General features: G+C 45.8%; 1 long non-coding RNA gene across 1 annotated transcript; it reads right to left on the bottom strand.

The window, feature by feature from the left end:
* Nucleotides 1-250: 250 nt before the first annotated feature.
* LOC121331775 lies at nt 251-15,515 on the bottom strand. Its single transcript, XR_005952066.1, has 4 exons — nt 15,138-15,515; nt 4,875-5,031; nt 2,733-2,841; nt 251-1,599 (listed from the first exon to the last, which is right to left on the bottom strand). It is a non-coding gene; the product is annotated as an uncharacterized LOC121331775 (long non-coding RNA).
* Nucleotides 15,516-16,925: the final 1,410 nt, after the last annotated feature.

The raw sequence follows: 16,925 nt of genomic DNA, 5'->3' as shown, positions 1-16,925 counted from the left end.
GGAGGCAGCACCAGGAGGACTCTGTCTGCAAGGGGCCTCAGAGGGAGAAAGGCTGCATGAGGGCTTCCCTCCCACATCTCCTCCCTCAGACCAAAGCAAGCTGGCAAGACAGCAGCCTCATGCTCCACAGCATCTGCCACCTCTCCCCTCTCTCCCCCTGCCCAGTCCTTGCCACCTGGAGAGCAAACAGAAATACTGTGAGGTCTGCGTGAAGCTCTTCTGCTTTGTAGCAGTTTACCGTATCTGAATGCCCCCCGAACCTGCCAGCATGTGCATTCCCTTAGGAAATAAAGGCAAGGAGCACAGAAAAGAGAGTATATTTTCAAGATAAGCCCCTCCCAGGGGCAGGGTTATGCTAAGCAGGAGGCTCTGCCCCAGCATGGGACACGGATTACATCTACACGACAGTAACATATGGAGAGGAGGGCTCATGTCCTGCAGAGAAAAAGGATGGGACACCAGTATTCTTCCCCCTTGGACTCCATTGTCCAGGGATGTATTCCTGATGTTTCATTAATTTCTGGAGTGCAGTTTTTCCCCCTGTTGCTTTTATTTACTAACTCTTGGTGTTTATACTTTGCAATGAAGACATTGCAGTGAGCCATGCCACAAAGCCCTGAGTGCAATCTAATGACAAGTCTCACTGGGGATGAAGCCTACATTTAAGCAGAGGCTTATTTTCTTTCTCTTGCTTCCCCTGGTACAGCTGCCCATGACAATGCAGCCACCTTCCTCTCAGCACAGCCTGGTGTAGACCTCTGCTGCTGATCAGGGCTGGGATTTCTGCCATTCATCCTTTACACTAAGAAAACACAGTCTGAGTGAATAAAGCTGAGAAACCATGAATTTTTCCAAGCAGAGAGTGCCTGGGCAGCACTTCAGATAGCAAAGCTGCATTTTAACTGGGATCTGTGGGAAAGACTGAAAAATAAAGATGAATGAGTTTGGTTGGGTAATTAGATAATAAAATTGAAGGCTCTGGAGTTTAGCCCAGAAATATAACCCAGTACATGTGGCTGGCTAGCCTGCTCACTCTCCTACTGCTGGCAGCACAGCCTTAACCCAGCCAGGAGAGCTGTCCTTCAGAGTCCAAGCACAGAAATGCATTTGTGTCACACAGGATCAGTGGCACAGGATCAGTCCTGCCCTCTGCCAGACTCCCAGCAGCTGGATTTGCTTCCCACAGGTGAGGCAGGGCTGCAGAGCGGTGCTGCAGGACTCCAAGTGGGCTTCCCAAACCCAGAGGGGAGCTGGGCACTGGAACAGGTTCCTCAGGGAAACGGTCACAGCACCAAGCCTGACAGGGCTCAAGAAGCATTTGACTAATGCTCTCAGGAACACTCTGTGATTCTGGGGCTGTCCTGTGCAGGGTCAGGAGATGGACTTGATGATGCTTGTGGGTCTCTTCCAGTGCAGGAGATTACATGATTCTGTGAACTCCCATGCATATCTCGTGCCAGTAAATACTGCTGTGGCTCTGTAGAGGGTGGTGTTTCAGGGTAAAAAGGGCAGCAGAGCCAGTCTGAAAGGAAAACTGGGAGTGATTTGGCTTTCTGGAGTGACTGTTTTCCTGGATTCCGTTTTCAAATTGCTGCAGAGCTGAAAAGCAAAGCAAAGGCAAGTTCTCTTTGACTTGGGAAATACTTCAAAAATAAAGCAAGCTCATTTTGAAAGGCACTTTGTCAGCTGCCCTATTTTTAGGATTGACTCCTACAGGTCCTTCCTTCAATGATAACAGTTTTGCCTGAGCAATGACTAGGGACTGCAGGATTTAGGCTTTTAATAAAGCAATTGTGTAATTAAAAATAAATGGGTCTCTAGTGTCACTATTTAAAAGAAAAGAAAACTTAGATCAAATAAGGCAATTCTTTCTTTTTGGTTTAGTCTGCTTGGATCATGCAGAGCTTTAATGACGCAGTCACAAATGTTGTATTTAAAAGGCCTCTTAGTTGCTGAGAGGAGCCCCAGGAGAGGGCTATTAACTGGCCAAATTAGGCTATTTATTTTTGTGAGTTTTGCAAGTTTGAAAAAGAGAGGCACATTTTCACTTAGGAGAGTGATATTTCAAATAGGTCACAGGAAACTCTGGCAGGCGGGGAGCAAAGCAGAGCGTCAGTAGGAAAACATTAACCAGAGACATTTTGCAAGTGCAAGTCGACATTTGGGTTCCTAATGGCTTCTGAAGTCCATTCAAAAATCTTTCAGTGAACATAAAATAGGGGCAAGGCACTGCAGCTGTGCAGGAGCCCCAGCCTGATCCTGAATCCCTGAAAAATGGCAGAGCCATGGCCAGGCTGCTGCTGTGAGAGAGCCCAGGGCTGCCAGCACAGCCAGTGGGATGTGTTTGGAGGAGATGGACCCTGCCTCTGGTCAGGAGAGAGCTGGGGCTCACAGACAGTCAGTCCCAAACCTCACTGCACCTTTCCTGCCTTTAGCTTTGATTTTGATTCTTAGGACAAATCATGAACTTTATTTTCCCCTCACATAATCACAGCCTGAAGCAAATCAGGAGTGACTTCAGTAAATCCTGTAAAGCAAGCTGCAGGTACACCTTCAGCATCAGACACAATATATCTTAAATACAGGTTGAAAAAGGTGTCTCCACGCCACCTCTGCAGGCACAGCACCACTAGTAAACATTTCCCTCCTTTTCACCTTTGCAATTACCTTAAAGCCCACTCAGGAATGATTTAGGTGAAATTACTTTGAAGGACTGGTCCACCTCCCATTACCTTCAGCAGCTGAGGATGAAGTTATCCAGGAGTTAAGAAGCCTCTGGGGCAATGTCAGGCTGTCACTGGGTCCTGTCCTGCTCCAGCAGGGCTGGAGTCCCTTGAGCTACTGCAACAAGAGCACCACAGCATCTGGCTGTAAAAGTTTTGCAGGATCAGGATGAGAAAATAAATGATATATATGATAATAAAAAGCAGTGTTCTTAGAAAGTGAAGTCTAATGGGTTCCTCCTGGTGGATTATAAATCCAGCAGCCATACATGTCATAAGACAAAAGCAAAGTTAAAGCAAAAGTAACCATGCCTATTAGAGCAGTCTTCCTCAAGTTCTTTCCCTACATAAACTGGGCAATTGAGGACTCAAAGTACTGGTATGTCTGAGGCTGTGACTGTCACATCAGTGCTTCCACCAGTCAATAACAGGTCTCTATAAAAACACCTGTGACTGTGGTGGGACAGGCTCTCAGTACCACATTTTGCTCCTCTGGCTGGGTGGCCAGGAGGAGCTGTGGGTGTTTTGTGACCGGTGTTTTCACAGGACTTCAGGTTTTTTATGACTCAGACAAACCAGTGCTTCACTGGATCAGAATTACTGGTGTAAAGGGAACTGAAAGAGAAATTTGGAGCTTCACCAAAAACCGTGTCAGTCCATACACAAAATGTCAGACAGACCTGGCCCACAGCTTTATTCTTCTCATAATCATTGTGCTCTGTCATACTACATAAAACAACCCATCCCACCCTGAACCAACCCAACCAAAACTAGGAGGGGTTTCTGGCAAGGCCTTGTCCTGCACTGCAAACAACACTGCACACTCAGCAAGAGGAAACCAGAGGCAGAGAGAGTCCCTGCAGCTGTGTCATAGAAGAAATCCCTGCTCTGACCCATGGGGCACATGACAGGGTGGGCATATTTTTCAGAGGTGAGGAGGGAATTTATAGGGACAGGGAAAGCACAAACATATTGCTCGTCTGTTTGGCATGAAGGAAGCTATAAATAGTGTGACAATTGTCTCCAGAAACCCAGGACAACCTCTGCCCTGATTAGCAACCACACACTGTCCCTTTGGACTTTACTGAAGCCATGCAGGTTGCAGTCACCAGCTCAGCTGGCTCAGTTGTCTGTTATTGCCTTTAAAAGTGCCCTAGCAAAAGCTGCCTTTTCCCAGGAGAGACAGAGCTGGTTCTCTGCCTCAGAGAAACCTGCTGTAGCTCCAGTGTTGATCATCATCCAGTTGAACAGCAGAGCTCTTCAGCTGGATCCTGTGCCTGCTTCATGGTTGTAATTTTTCCAGACCTGCTTTGTATATTAGCTTAGCCTGGCAATATTTATTTAGCAGATAAAACTTTAATGCTGCTCCTGTAGAAATAGTTTGCAATATATTAACAAGGCCGTAATATTAGTCAAAAGCATTTTTCACGTGCCCCCAAATGTTTGGTAGTAGAAGAATCAGCAGATGCCAAAGATGACAAGTTAACCAACAGGTAAAACAAAAGGATGAGGGGGATCAGGGGTACCATAAACCACTCTCTCCTCCAAGGCCTTGCAGCTCACATCATGCTGTATATAATGCATGCAAGGTTACTGCTTAAAACAATTCAATATGATCCAAGTCCATCCAGACACAAAGAAATAATTCATCCTTTTCCCATGGATGGGCACAAAGCAAGCCATGCCATAGTGCCATCCAGGGACAAATAGGTGTTTCTCGTTCAGTGCATCTGTATGGGGTCACACTGCCTGCCTGGCTGGAGTGGGGCTTTCAGGAAGGCCTGCAAAGATTTGGGTCACTCTTGCTTTCCCTAAACCACCTCATCCCATTGCTCCCCTCCCAGGCACAGCCAGGGGCATCAGAGCCCATCCAGCCCCAGTCACAAAACAGCTCCTGGTCCATGCTGGGGGTGAGAGGGGCCTCTCCAGGGACACCTTCCCCAGGGAAGGGCAAAGACATTCCTCGTGGTGATGGGAACTGGCCGTGCCCACTGCACAAACCTCCCCCTGGCCTGTTTTCTTTCTTTCTCTGTTTCCCCATTCAGGAAAAAGCTTCTGTCACAACAGCTGCTGATTCATTTTCTGACTTGGTGCCGAGCATGCCAGACATAACATTTGTTTGCTGCCAAAGTGGTAAAAACAATGACTTACCAGCTCATTTTTCTTCAGTTGATTACGTGGTGGGGGGAGATAGGAGCTTTAATTAAAATTAGATAAGGAGGAGAATAAATCCACTGAGATGCAAAGAGCAATGCTCTAGAAGGCAGGAGAGGGGAGGGCATCTGAGGAGGTGCAGGAATAACCATCACTAAACAAAGGAAAACAAGGGAAAACGTGGTCAGTGGTGAGGGACTCTGTGGTCCCTTGCTGCCTTTCACCAACTTCTTGTCTCTACACTTTCCACCATCCAGATGTCAACAGCCTCCCACACCAGCAACTCTCAGATCCAATACTTTGCCTTCCAGACTGAGAGAGAGAAGTCACCTAAAGATGGCTCCAGTGAGGGCAGACAGGTATACTGGTCTTTGATCCTTTCCATTTTTCTTCCCTGATTTGTCTTCTGTGTTGGAGACCTCCCACTATTAACATTTATTTGTTTCTTAAAACACTGACTAATGATTTGCTCAGCAGAGAGAATGTACATCCAACCCACATTTTGGAAGTGCTCAGGGCAGAGTGACTGGACTGAGATTTTGGCTTGCCTATTAAACACTAGAGCCAAGTCTGGCTCCAGTGAGTAAAAGTCATGGAAACCAGCATGAGGACTTACTGTGGATGAATCCAAAGCCATTATCCCAACACGATCATTATCATTTCATCTGATGACAAAGAAAAGCCTAAATCATTCAGAGGCTACAAGAGAGAATTTTGAGGCAGGTGGGGAACAATCCTTCCACAGGTGGAACGTGGCTGTGTGGTCAGATGCTACAATTCAAACCAAGGACTCATCAAGGACTACTTATCCAATGTCTGGTAGCCTCTCCAAACATATGAGGAGGAAAAGCTCACTTTTATACTTCACAAGCTCTTGCATTCTTTGCTTTAGATTGTTGTTTGCTCTCTTCATCTGAGGGGAATACAAAGAATGGCTATTTGCAAATGCAAAACCCAAGATCAAGGAGTCATTCTTGTTCACCAGTGAAAATAGAATAGACACTAGAGAAGCTTTTCAGAAGGAAGGAAGGATTTTCAAGAATACCAAATGAGGCACATAGATACCACCAACAAGCCACTGAAAAAGCTATACACCTTCTTGGAATATTTTTGGAAAATCACCTCATTATGTCAACTTGTATTCAGAACCTGAAAGGAGTATCTTCACCACCATACTCTCACAGAATGGGAAAGAAGGGATTTAAGAGGTATCTTATGTTCTCTACTCTTATCTCTGCTACACAACTAAACTATTCTTTCCTTGACTTGATCTACCTGCATCACTTCACAGGTCTTGTATACACTGTCTCCTTGGATGGCATTGCTAAATTCCTTTACCACAGCAAAATATAAGTGTTTAAGAAAATCTCAAGTTGCTCTCTCAACCAGCTATGTTACAAGATTACCACCAAGAAAGGTTTCTCCCTCCCATGACCTTTTGCTGATTCAGATCCCACAGAAAGCAATGCTGCACTGCAGAGCAATGCTCCAGCTGTGGATTGACACACCTGACCATCCAGAGACACCCTGACCTTCATGGCTTCAGCTGGACCTCTCGTTTCCCAGCACCTTTGCAAATTAAGTCTAGAAACTAAAGCATTAAATTGTATTGCTGCATTAGAACCTTCATTTCCAGTCTTTTATCAGCAGGAATGACATTGCCATCCTATACACTAGACCTGTTTTTGTAATACTACGGTTCATCAGAAGTTTTTATGTTAATACCAAATCAGAAATAATACACATGTGATTCATAATAATCTAACTGAATGTATTGTAAGAAATTCTGGTTAGGCAAGAAACTCATTAAAGAAATAGTGACTACTATTATCCCACAGCATATATTGTTCTACTGGAAAGTTTCCTTGAGTAGTTTTTTTAATTAGCAGTTTGATATTTTGAAATAGTGTGATCTCCAAAACACACAATTTGTAACACAGATTTGGCTGGCAAAACAAAGGAAAACAAGCAATCTTTTCATAGTTTGCATCTCTAGGGCATATCTTGTCATTTGCTGCTGTATATATGTGTATAACATGGTGACACTGTTCTTGTGGGATTCTTAAAAGTTACTTAGATAAAGAGCTTTTTTATTGGAACATTATATATTGTCTTTTTTCCCCCCTTTTTTAGAAAATCCACATAAAATATTTGCATAACTTTGGGCTATTCAAATAGAAGACATTGACCCCAGCTGTGTTCTGGTGAATGAATCATTTATGCAGGAGCTCATTGCACAGAACGTATGGTATTTTATCTTTGCTGGGTTTCTGCCAAATACAGTCTGTAACAATTTTTCCCCTTTGCCACATTTACTGCTTGATATCCTTTAAAATATACCAGCTCCAAGTGTGAGAAAGCAAAACAGATTCTGGCCAGCTCTGGCTGAGAGCTGTTTGGATGGATACCCCTGTGCTGGCACCGAGGTGCCCTTGTTTTTGGAGAACATCCATTCCAGATCTGAGACTCTCCTTGCACTGACTGCTTTTAATAAACATTGAATCAAAGCTAATTTAAACCTGCAGAGAACTGCAGAAGCCCAGGAGCAAGAGAAAACAGGGATCCTCTTCATAAACACAGGAACTGTCCCAGTGAGAGAGTCAAACTTCCACTGCCTTGAACATCCCAAGCTGTGCACCTGCAGGGAAAGCCTGCAGGGAGTGAGGGAGGATGTTTCTGCCACTGCTCTGCTCTGTTACAGCTATCCTCCAGGTACCACTTAAGTGGAATTTGGGCAAGACATATTTCTGCCCAGAAGGGCAGGGAAAAAGATTATTTCATTAAGTGACTGAGGCAGTGCATGACCAAAGCCACTATTACTGCAGGTTTGATTTGAAACGCTAAGGGAGAGGTCAGACTCTCAGCACTGATCTCCCGGGGGAGAGGAGATAAGGCAGAGTGCTAAGGTTTCCACGCTCCCACATGAATAGATAAGGTCTAAATGAGCAGCCTCATCTGTAGGCTGCTTCCCTAAGTGTTTTTCATAGCTTTCACTGGAAACCCTCTTACCTTTCTACACTGAATCACATAATTATGGTTTCCACAAGGAATTCAGAGCAGGATCTCCTCCCACAAAATTTCCTCTCACCTGCACTCCTTTCATCACCAGAGATGACTATTTGTCAGCACTATCTCTACTGCTGAAAGGGTTCACAAGCAGCTCAATTTAGCAGCCAGAGTCAAGAATATTTCCCCATGTGCAAGCTTCTAAAACGTGTTTGTGTGTGGCACGAGCATCTCCATGAGGAATCACTCATTCAGGGCACACTTGCAGTCACGATGTGCTCTCCCTGCTAAGCAAGGAGCTTCTTTCACAACAGACAGCCTCCACCATCAGGAGGTTACCTTCCAGTTTCCCAGGAAAGCCTTGTTCAGATGGAGATATTGCTAGCAGGATGCAGCCCCATTAATCTCTGCCATCCCAGCTCCTTGTGCCTGAGCTGTTCCCTGTCATAGGAGGCTCCCTCTTCATCACAACCTCCCACGTGCAACAGGAACATAATAGCCTGGTTAAACCTGACCCTGGCTAAACTCCAAATACAGACAAGACAGTGCTCTGAAGGTCACCAGTTAATTCATCTTTCAGCAGCAGATTATTTCTGATGTGAAATGTTTGCTCCTATTCCCTCAAAAAAGCAAGCCAGAGTTTATCTGGTTTGAAGGACAGCTCTGCAAGTCCTTCCTGAGAGAGCCACCCCAGAACCTGCACTGACTCCAGTGCCAGTGTTCCAGAGTTTAAAGCACTGCTGTAATTACACTGTTGTACAAACTCCAGTTTTGGTTGCTCATAACTTCATCTATAATTAATTGTTTAGGCTGAAAATTTCTCCAGCTGGATTCAGCCTCAGGCTAAACTCTCATTTTGGCTGAAATGGCTTGTGTCTCTCCCAAGAATATATTTAAGGAAAAAGACTCTCTTTTGCCCCTGTTAAAAGGGTCTTTTTGTAATTTACTGAAATCTTCTCACAACTCCATGCTTCTAAAAGCAGCACTTTGAAATACTGGCAGACTTGACTGTTGTGAAACACATCTCTTCATATTGTCAGGGAGGGAGAGAAGAATCACAATTTGGCCAATTTCAGCCTCAGACTTAAACACGTATAAGTATGTATATACATACACACACATACATACACACATTTAACTCTGACTCCCCTCAGTGCTGAGCAAGCTTGGTGCCGCAGTGTGCCAGACATGAGGGAAAGGACACGCACAGAATCCAGCAGAGACCAAGGACACTTCTGCAGCTGCAGGGCCTGCAGAGCTTTCACTGCAAACGTGCCCTTTGGCTGCGAGGTATCAGGCCAGAAGAGAGCTGGGGGCAGGTCAAGCTGAGCAGGACACAGACACGACATCTCAGCGAGCACAGGAGAAACAGCTGCTGAAATGAGCCTGGCCACAGAGCAAGGTCTCACCTGTAGGCAGTGAAGATAACCCGGGGTGCACATGGAGCAGCAAAAACAAGTCAAAATGTTCAAAAGCAGTTCAGTAAATAGCTTCTGTCTACTCTGAGAACAGCCACAGGTGTCTCTACAGAGGTCTGTTCTACAGTGAGACAGAAGTGGAGAAAATGAGTACATGATCACTCACAATAAAGAGCACAGCACAGTGCAAGGGGGCTGAATGCAACCTGCATGAACAACCTAAAGATTCCTTCTTCAGGCATATCTGAAGCTGAAACCTTATGACAGGCTAAAGGTGTTGTACCTGCTTTCAGAGGTACAGTGATTTCTGGCCATGCAGAAAACAGGCAGAAAGCACATCTGGCTGCAGAGAGCAAACCCTAGAAACACAGGAAGTCTTGAAAAATCTGAACAGAAAAGTGAAAATTACTTGATTAAAATTTTTACCAGTGCAATAGAGTCCAGAGATGTCATTAGGAAAAAGAAACTCCAGCACATATCTGCCTCCAAGCTAAGCAGGAAAGCAAAATGGCCCCACTCTAACTAAGAAATTAAAACACTTATAGACAGTTCTTACTACTCTGTGAACATGAGTCAGTACAAGTGAAAATGGTGCACAGATGGGCCAGCACAGAAGCAACAGAAGTGCCGTGATATTTACAAGGGGGGGGAAAAAATCTTCCTTTACAAGTGTAAATATACCAGAGAAATCATCCTCTCGCAGCACAAACTGGGCTTTGATGTAGCAAACACTCCCACCAGGGACGGCACCAGGGGGAAGAGGCATGGCAGACGCTGCATCTGGAAGACAGTAGGCTGAAAGCAGCGAGCTCTTCCAAAGAGTCACAACACACACGAACATGCCAGACACACAGACCACTTCATAGTCTCCATGCACCCAGCAGCAAGGGGCCAAGCACTGTGCCAGGCCAAGGAGAGGTGCTGAGAAGGAAAGAATGGTGGTGAGTGTTGGGTCTCACAGCTGGAGCAGCACCGTGACAGCCCCACCAGCCTGGGCTCTGGTGCACTGCCCACGACACCAGACATGCAACAGCTCAGACACACGAACCAAAGCTGGTGGTGTTCTGCATGCAGCCAAGAAAGCAGCACCTGAAGCACTCTGTCCCGCTCTGGGGTCCTCAGCACAGCAAGGACATGGACCTGCTGCAACAGGATCAGAGGGAAAAGGTCCAGGGAGACTTTAAAACACCTTCCAGTACCTAAAGGGGCTATAAGAAAGATGGAGGCAAATATTTTACCAGGGACTCTTGTGACAGGACAAGGGGTAATGGTTTTAACTAAAAGAATTGACTTTAACTAGATGCAAGGAGAGGTTTTTTTACAATGAGGGTGGAGAAACACTGGCACAGGTTGCCCAGGGAGGAGGTAAATGCCCCATCTCTGGAAACATGCAAGGTCAGGTTGGATGGGGCTGTGAACAGCCTGATGTTTGGCCTGAAATAGATGACCTTTAAAAGGTACCTTCCAACCTAAATAATTCTATGATTTTTGGGGCCCTCAGCCTCTCACAGAGCAGCAATAACACAGGGGGTCTTTTTCTTCAGCCTCTTTCAGGTCTCCTCAGTGCAAGCTGCTCTGAGTTCACAGCGAGAGCATTGGGCTGAGCTCTCCAGACTAATCACATTCCTCCCCACACGTCTTCCCCTCACCTGTAAAACAGCAGTAACAATATTTACACTTCTGCAGTTGGCTCAAGATGTGGAATGAAAATTTAATTATCATCAGTGCTATTCACCTGTGAGGAACAGCTCACAGCCTGACCACAGCAGGAATGAGTCGAGCCCAGAGTGGAGCTGCAGGAGACAGCACAAATCTCAACCCTGTGGTAAAAAGGTTTGAATGGGAGAGAAACAGCTTCCCCATCCCTTATGAACTTGTTTAGAGTGAATTATCACAGAATTTCCTAATGGGTTTCCAGTTTGCAGGTCAGGCAAACTCCTGCCATTCAGTGCTCACTGACTCTGCAGTGACACACATACTTGTGTTCTACAGGAAAACCATTTTTAAACAATAAATCCGCCTTTCCAAACCTCTCAACTCCCCCGGGTCCCTCTAACAACTTTTGTGGGTTTGTGCTACATTGTCTCACTCCTGAAGACCTTTTTTTCCCCAGTGTTGCGTGAAAGACCCAAGCACAGCAGGAGAAATTAATTAACAGAGCAGACAGCTATTCTGCCATCAAATGAACAAAATTAAATAGTACCAAAGACTTACACTTATAGTCACCCCTAAGTGTTTCGCATGACAACAGCAGGGGAAACACAGTCCAGACTGTTGTTTTAATGTTGATAATATTCCAAAATCCACAGCGCTTACCAATTTCTCAGTGGAAATAAAACCTTTGACAGCAGTGGGAATTCTGTCTGGGCATGAAAGCTGGTGGCTATATTATGATCCAGCAGTAAGAGTCTGTTTTGATTGTCAGATGTTTAGCACCATTCCCTTCTACGCCTGCCCAGAGCACCTGGACTGACAAGCTGAGGACAAAACTTGAATACATCTGTGCACTCATGTGCTTTCTGCCAAAGCTTGTGCTGGTGAGGACCTGACTGTGCTCTCCACTACAGGCAGGGTTTATTTATACTTTGCAATCACCTCCCAGCAGCTGGAGGGCTGCCTGATGTGTCAGCCTGTCTGCTGCAGAGCGTTGGCTTTTTGCATCTCAGCTGGTTTGTTACTGCTCAGATGCTGACCAGGAGTGGGCTGCTAATTTCTCCCACATCATGAAGATGTTAAGGAATATAGGGGAAGGGAAAGGGAGAAGGGAAGCATTATGATACAGCAACAGTAAGAGGGAAAAGAGTTAAAAAGAAGACAGGAACAAAATTCAAAGGCACATGAGTGTAAGACAGCATCACTTCAGGCATATGTCAAAATAGTGTCAGATTTTTCTCTGTTCATTAAGTCAACAGTTAAACACCCACCAGCTCTGCTTTTTACTAGCCCTGGAGTTCTGCTGCATCTGGAGAACCTCTCCATGACATCAGCAGTAGAAGCAACTGGGTTTGTCAGCAGATAACCTCATTCATGAGTAGGTTGTGTAACCCCTTCCACTGGTGTCACCATGAGGGCCACGAGCAGGGGTCAGGTCACAGACTCCATGTGGTGGAGACCAGCCCAAGCACAACAGAAGCTGTGGGAAAATGACATGAATTTTATCAATTTTTCCTAGTTTTATCTCACATGTAACAGCACTTAGTATTTGTCCCTAGAGTTTGATAAAAAGAAAATCATCCCCATAATACTAAATTAAAAGCATCAATTTTATATCTATCCAGCTAGTGTGGTAGAGATCACCAGCCTGTGGTGAGGAATGGTCCCAGCAAGGGAACATCTGTGCATTCTGGGAAGAATTCGGGGTCTGGGAAGAACCCCCTGTCCAGAATTTGGAGTTCTTAACTCCCTCATTTACAGAAGATTCACAGAGAAACAACCTGACATATGAGTGCTCTCCAACAGAACTTTGAACCTGTAACAATAGTTTATATAAAATTATTGCCCAATTATAAAATTTTGTGCTGTGGTTAAAGAAAACCCAAACAAACCTTATGCAATAACTTAAGAATAAAAGTTAGTTAGTTTCCCTTTTTGTACATAACTTTTATTATATTCATTGGAAGTTTTCCATTACAGGTAGAAGGATGAGTAAACAAGCAAACTCTTATTTACAAAAGAGGGGCAACATTGTCCAAGGGAAGAGTGCATATTAGATTGAGACTATGGTAATTTCCTAGGACTGTATTTAGATGAAAGAAGCTGGGGTTTTCAGTGGTTTTGGCCTCTCAAGCCTTCCCAAGGGACATGTATAATCTAGCTGTGATAAGTCTCCCTTAGGTTTAGGAGCCAAGAAGACAGAATCATCTCTCTTCTGCAAGAGCCAGCATCCAGAATTTGGCAAGAAACACACTTTGCTCCCAGGCAGCATCAGCCCTGAGCTGTACCTGCTCTTTGCCATTATACCAACCCAGTCACATAAATCACATCCAGTCTGAGGGAAAAATCCCACACAGACACCTCGGCTGCCCTGACACTACCTGTTCTGCACTCCAATTTCCACACTTCTCAGCCCAAATACGGCTGCTTTATGCACTGTTTTATTACTTCAGGTAATACTGCACACTCTCTGCAAGAGGAACAAAGACTTTGGTGAAAGCAAGCTTGTTTGTCTGAGGGTTTTGGGGTTTTTCCCGTAAAAAAAAAATAAAAATTCTCCCCACTTGTAACTACGAACATTCCTCAACAGTCCTCACCTCAGTCAGCCAAAAATCACATGAGGTCTTTCTGAAAAACTAAGTTCTGTGCAATGAAGTTATTAACTGCTGGGAAAGGCAGAAAAGCTTTTTTACAGCTGTTCATTGATGCACTGAATGTCACCTTACACCCTATAGCCTTTTTGGATTCTGCAGACTTCTGGAGTAGGCTAAGAAAAAACAAATCTTGGCCAGAGCAGTTATACTGCTTCTTGAGACATGGTTTTTTTTGGGTTCAGGCCTCAAATCCTCAGCCAGCAATTTCTGTCCCTGGTGGAAATTAAAAAAAAAACAAAACAAAACAAAACCCTAAAAAAAAAATGAAACAAAAAAAACCAAAACAAAACCAACAACAAAAAAACCACCCCAAAACAAACAACATACACAAAAAATAACCAAAACAAAAACCCCCAAACAAACAAGAACAAACAAAAAAAACCCCACAAACCACCAACAAAGCAAAACAAAAAACCACCCACAGAACACACCAGGTTTGTCTGCTTTTTAGGAATCCAGAGAATAAATATGACTTCCTAAGGCATTTGCAAGGGCTGTGAGTTGACCCCAAGCCCCAGCAGCCTTCCGTGGAAGATCACAGTTACTCTGACAAAAGCCAGCAGTGCCTGGCTCCAAAGCAGAGTGCTCCCAGACACACAGTGCTGAGACCTGGGAGAGGAGCAGCCTGGCCATGCCAGCTCCCCCTGGCACCCTGAGAGCCACATCCCTGTGCACACCCCAGTCGTGCTCCCACAGCAGGGGACAGCCTGGCCCACCGGCTGAAGTCCCCACACCGAAGCTTGAGCCTGTCCATACAACAGCTTTAATGACTCTCAGAAACTTTTCACACAGGGACCACGGCTTGTGCTGCTCCCTTCCGTTTCAGACAGGTGCACAAACCCCTTGGTTTAACCCACTGGCTGACATCCTGCAGTAAATGAGGCCAGAATTCATTTTCTCTGTTTAATTTATGTTTCCACATTTTTATTCTAAAGCTGTACATGGATGCTTGGATACCAGCAGGTGCATTTCATTGGTACACAAACCATACCAAGCAGTCCTGTTCTCATCCCTGTGTGCTCCTGCAGGAGTACACCACTCCTCACACCCAGTCTGCTGCTCGGCTTCCTCTCCTCTTTTCCTTTTAAATGGCACAGACAGCCGATGAAGAGCCAGGCACTCACCTTGACCCAGAGTTGAATCTCCACCAGACCTTCTCAGCAGGAACAACCAGGTTTGAAATGAGAGGAAATGCTTGGCAGGTGCTCCCAGGGGACTGGCCAAAAATAACTGCACTGTCTAGTAAATGCCCATCTGAGTACTACTAACATTTCTCCTTTAAGAGTGCGGCTGAAGCATTTGATTTACACAAGGTGAGGCATTTGTTTGCAGTCGCCCGCAGACCCAGCACACAACAGGGAACGCTCAAACCCACTTTAATCGCCTGTGTGAGGTGCCCGCGCTCCCCATGCAGACAAGGGATCTTTTAGGGTGTGATTAACTGCAATTAGGAACCTACCTCTCACCTTTGATTATAGCAGTAGTCTAGACAGCCTGTGTTGGCAGAGAACCGACAGACTTAAAATTACCTTGTACAAATATTCCCCAATGCATCGGCTATGCAAGGAAACAGACCGGAGGCTCTCTGGGAAGGGGGTTTGACCGAGTAGCACTCGACACTTGGCAGGCAGTGAGGAGCAGGTAAGGCTGTTTACAGGAGCTCTCCTCAGCCGTGACTTCCACCGGGCAGCTCGCAGCCCAGAACGCCGCAGGCTGGGCGAGCCGGGTCCCGGAGCGCTCCTTGCCGCTCGGCTGCTGGCACCGGAGAGCAAAGTCTGCTGGATGTCAGCTCTGGCGCAGGACCAGAGCCGGCAGCGTGGCCAGCCGCCAGCCCATGGCTCAGGAAAACCTACTGAAAAGCTGCTCCTTCCTTCGGCACGGGATGCAGCTGTGGCTGGGGAGCCCGGGAATAGCCTCCAGTCCTGTAGCCGCGGGCTGCTGCTGGTGCAGGCTGGCGGCTGCTCGTAGCTCAGCTCCTACTACTGCTTGCCTTCTTAAACTTATTTTTTAAGGAACCACTTGGATCATAACTTTAATCAAGACTTTAGAAAACAAGGCATTTAGAAAATTTGGCCAAATGCATGCCAGCTTCATTAAAGAATTTAAAAGCTCCCCCCAAATTAGCAAATTTTTTACTTAGAAAAGAATTGTTGTATTTTAAAATACTGCCATAAAAAAATACCTCAGACAGGAGTTGACTAAGGTCGAAACACAGTTCAGCCCCTGAAATTACTCGCCTTAAATTGTGTATTTTCATTTTCCATCTTCGATAACTGTGTGGCGAGGCTGTGCATTGCTACATGACAGCTCGCTCTGCTTTTAAAACAAGAGCACTTCAGTAGTCGCTAAATTGATGCCTTTTACGGGTCCATCACTTCCCGAGGGTAATTGATTAGCGCCTGTGAGGGGCTCTGAGATCTAACGGATTACATGTTCTGAGCCTGCTAAATTATTTGAATAGATTTAGGAAGAAAAAGATTCAGAATTTTGTGTGATGCAGTATTACCTTTCCCAATCAGCATTTCCCCTTCCCGTATTTTTGCTCAGTTAGAAAACAAGTGTGCTAAGCCCAGGGAGCGAGAAGAGTTGAGCATGACACCTGTTAAAATATAATAGAAAGCGATTTTTCCACCGAGAGTTTCTCTGATGACTGTTTATTCCGCTATTTAAAGATTACAGCTTTAATCTAGCTCAAGAGAAGAAAACGGAAAGGTCACAGCTCCGTGGAGCTCGGAGCGATGCACCGGGCAGACGGCACTACAGCCCCAAACAACACGCTGTGTTCGAGGCTGCAGCCTCACAACACATCCTCTGTGGTGCAATTTGGAACCATTTAAACTCAGCTGCCTTAAACACAGCCCGAACCAAGAATAGCCTCGGCTCCCGGGCACAGGTCAGGCGATGCTGAGTCACCCGCTGGCCGGGGCCCAGGCTTTCCAGCTGCCTTGGGCTCGGCCTCCTTAAAGACACAACTTGTGCCTGCCGCACACAGCCCAGCTCCAGCTGGGCACGGCCAGCCAGGGATGGCACCCTTGGATGCCGGGTTTAGCCAGATGCTCGATTCCAGTACGAAATCCTGGTTCGTACCGCCCTGTTTCCCTCCAGCTTCGGAGCGCAGCGCTGCTGCTGCCTTCCTGCCCATTCAAAGCTACATTCATACATCTCTTTGTAATTATGAATCAACTCCCAGGCATCGGTGCACACCCCAGGCTCACACAGAACGGCAAACAATATACTGTCACGGGTTGCATCAGCTGCACGATGCTCTCTCATGCCTTCAGGCTTGCTAAAGCTGATCCAACGCTAATGTAATAATA

The sequence above is a fragment of the Onychostruthus taczanowskii genome, unplaced genomic scaffold (assembly GCF_017590055.1).
Source record: "Onychostruthus taczanowskii isolate IOZ18803 unplaced genomic scaffold, ASM1759005v1 scaffold13, whole genome shotgun sequence".
NCBI classification, from domain to species: Eukaryota; Metazoa; Chordata; class Aves; order Passeriformes; family Passeridae; genus Onychostruthus; species Onychostruthus taczanowskii.
This window is presented reverse-complemented; position numbering and strand designations above follow the sequence as displayed.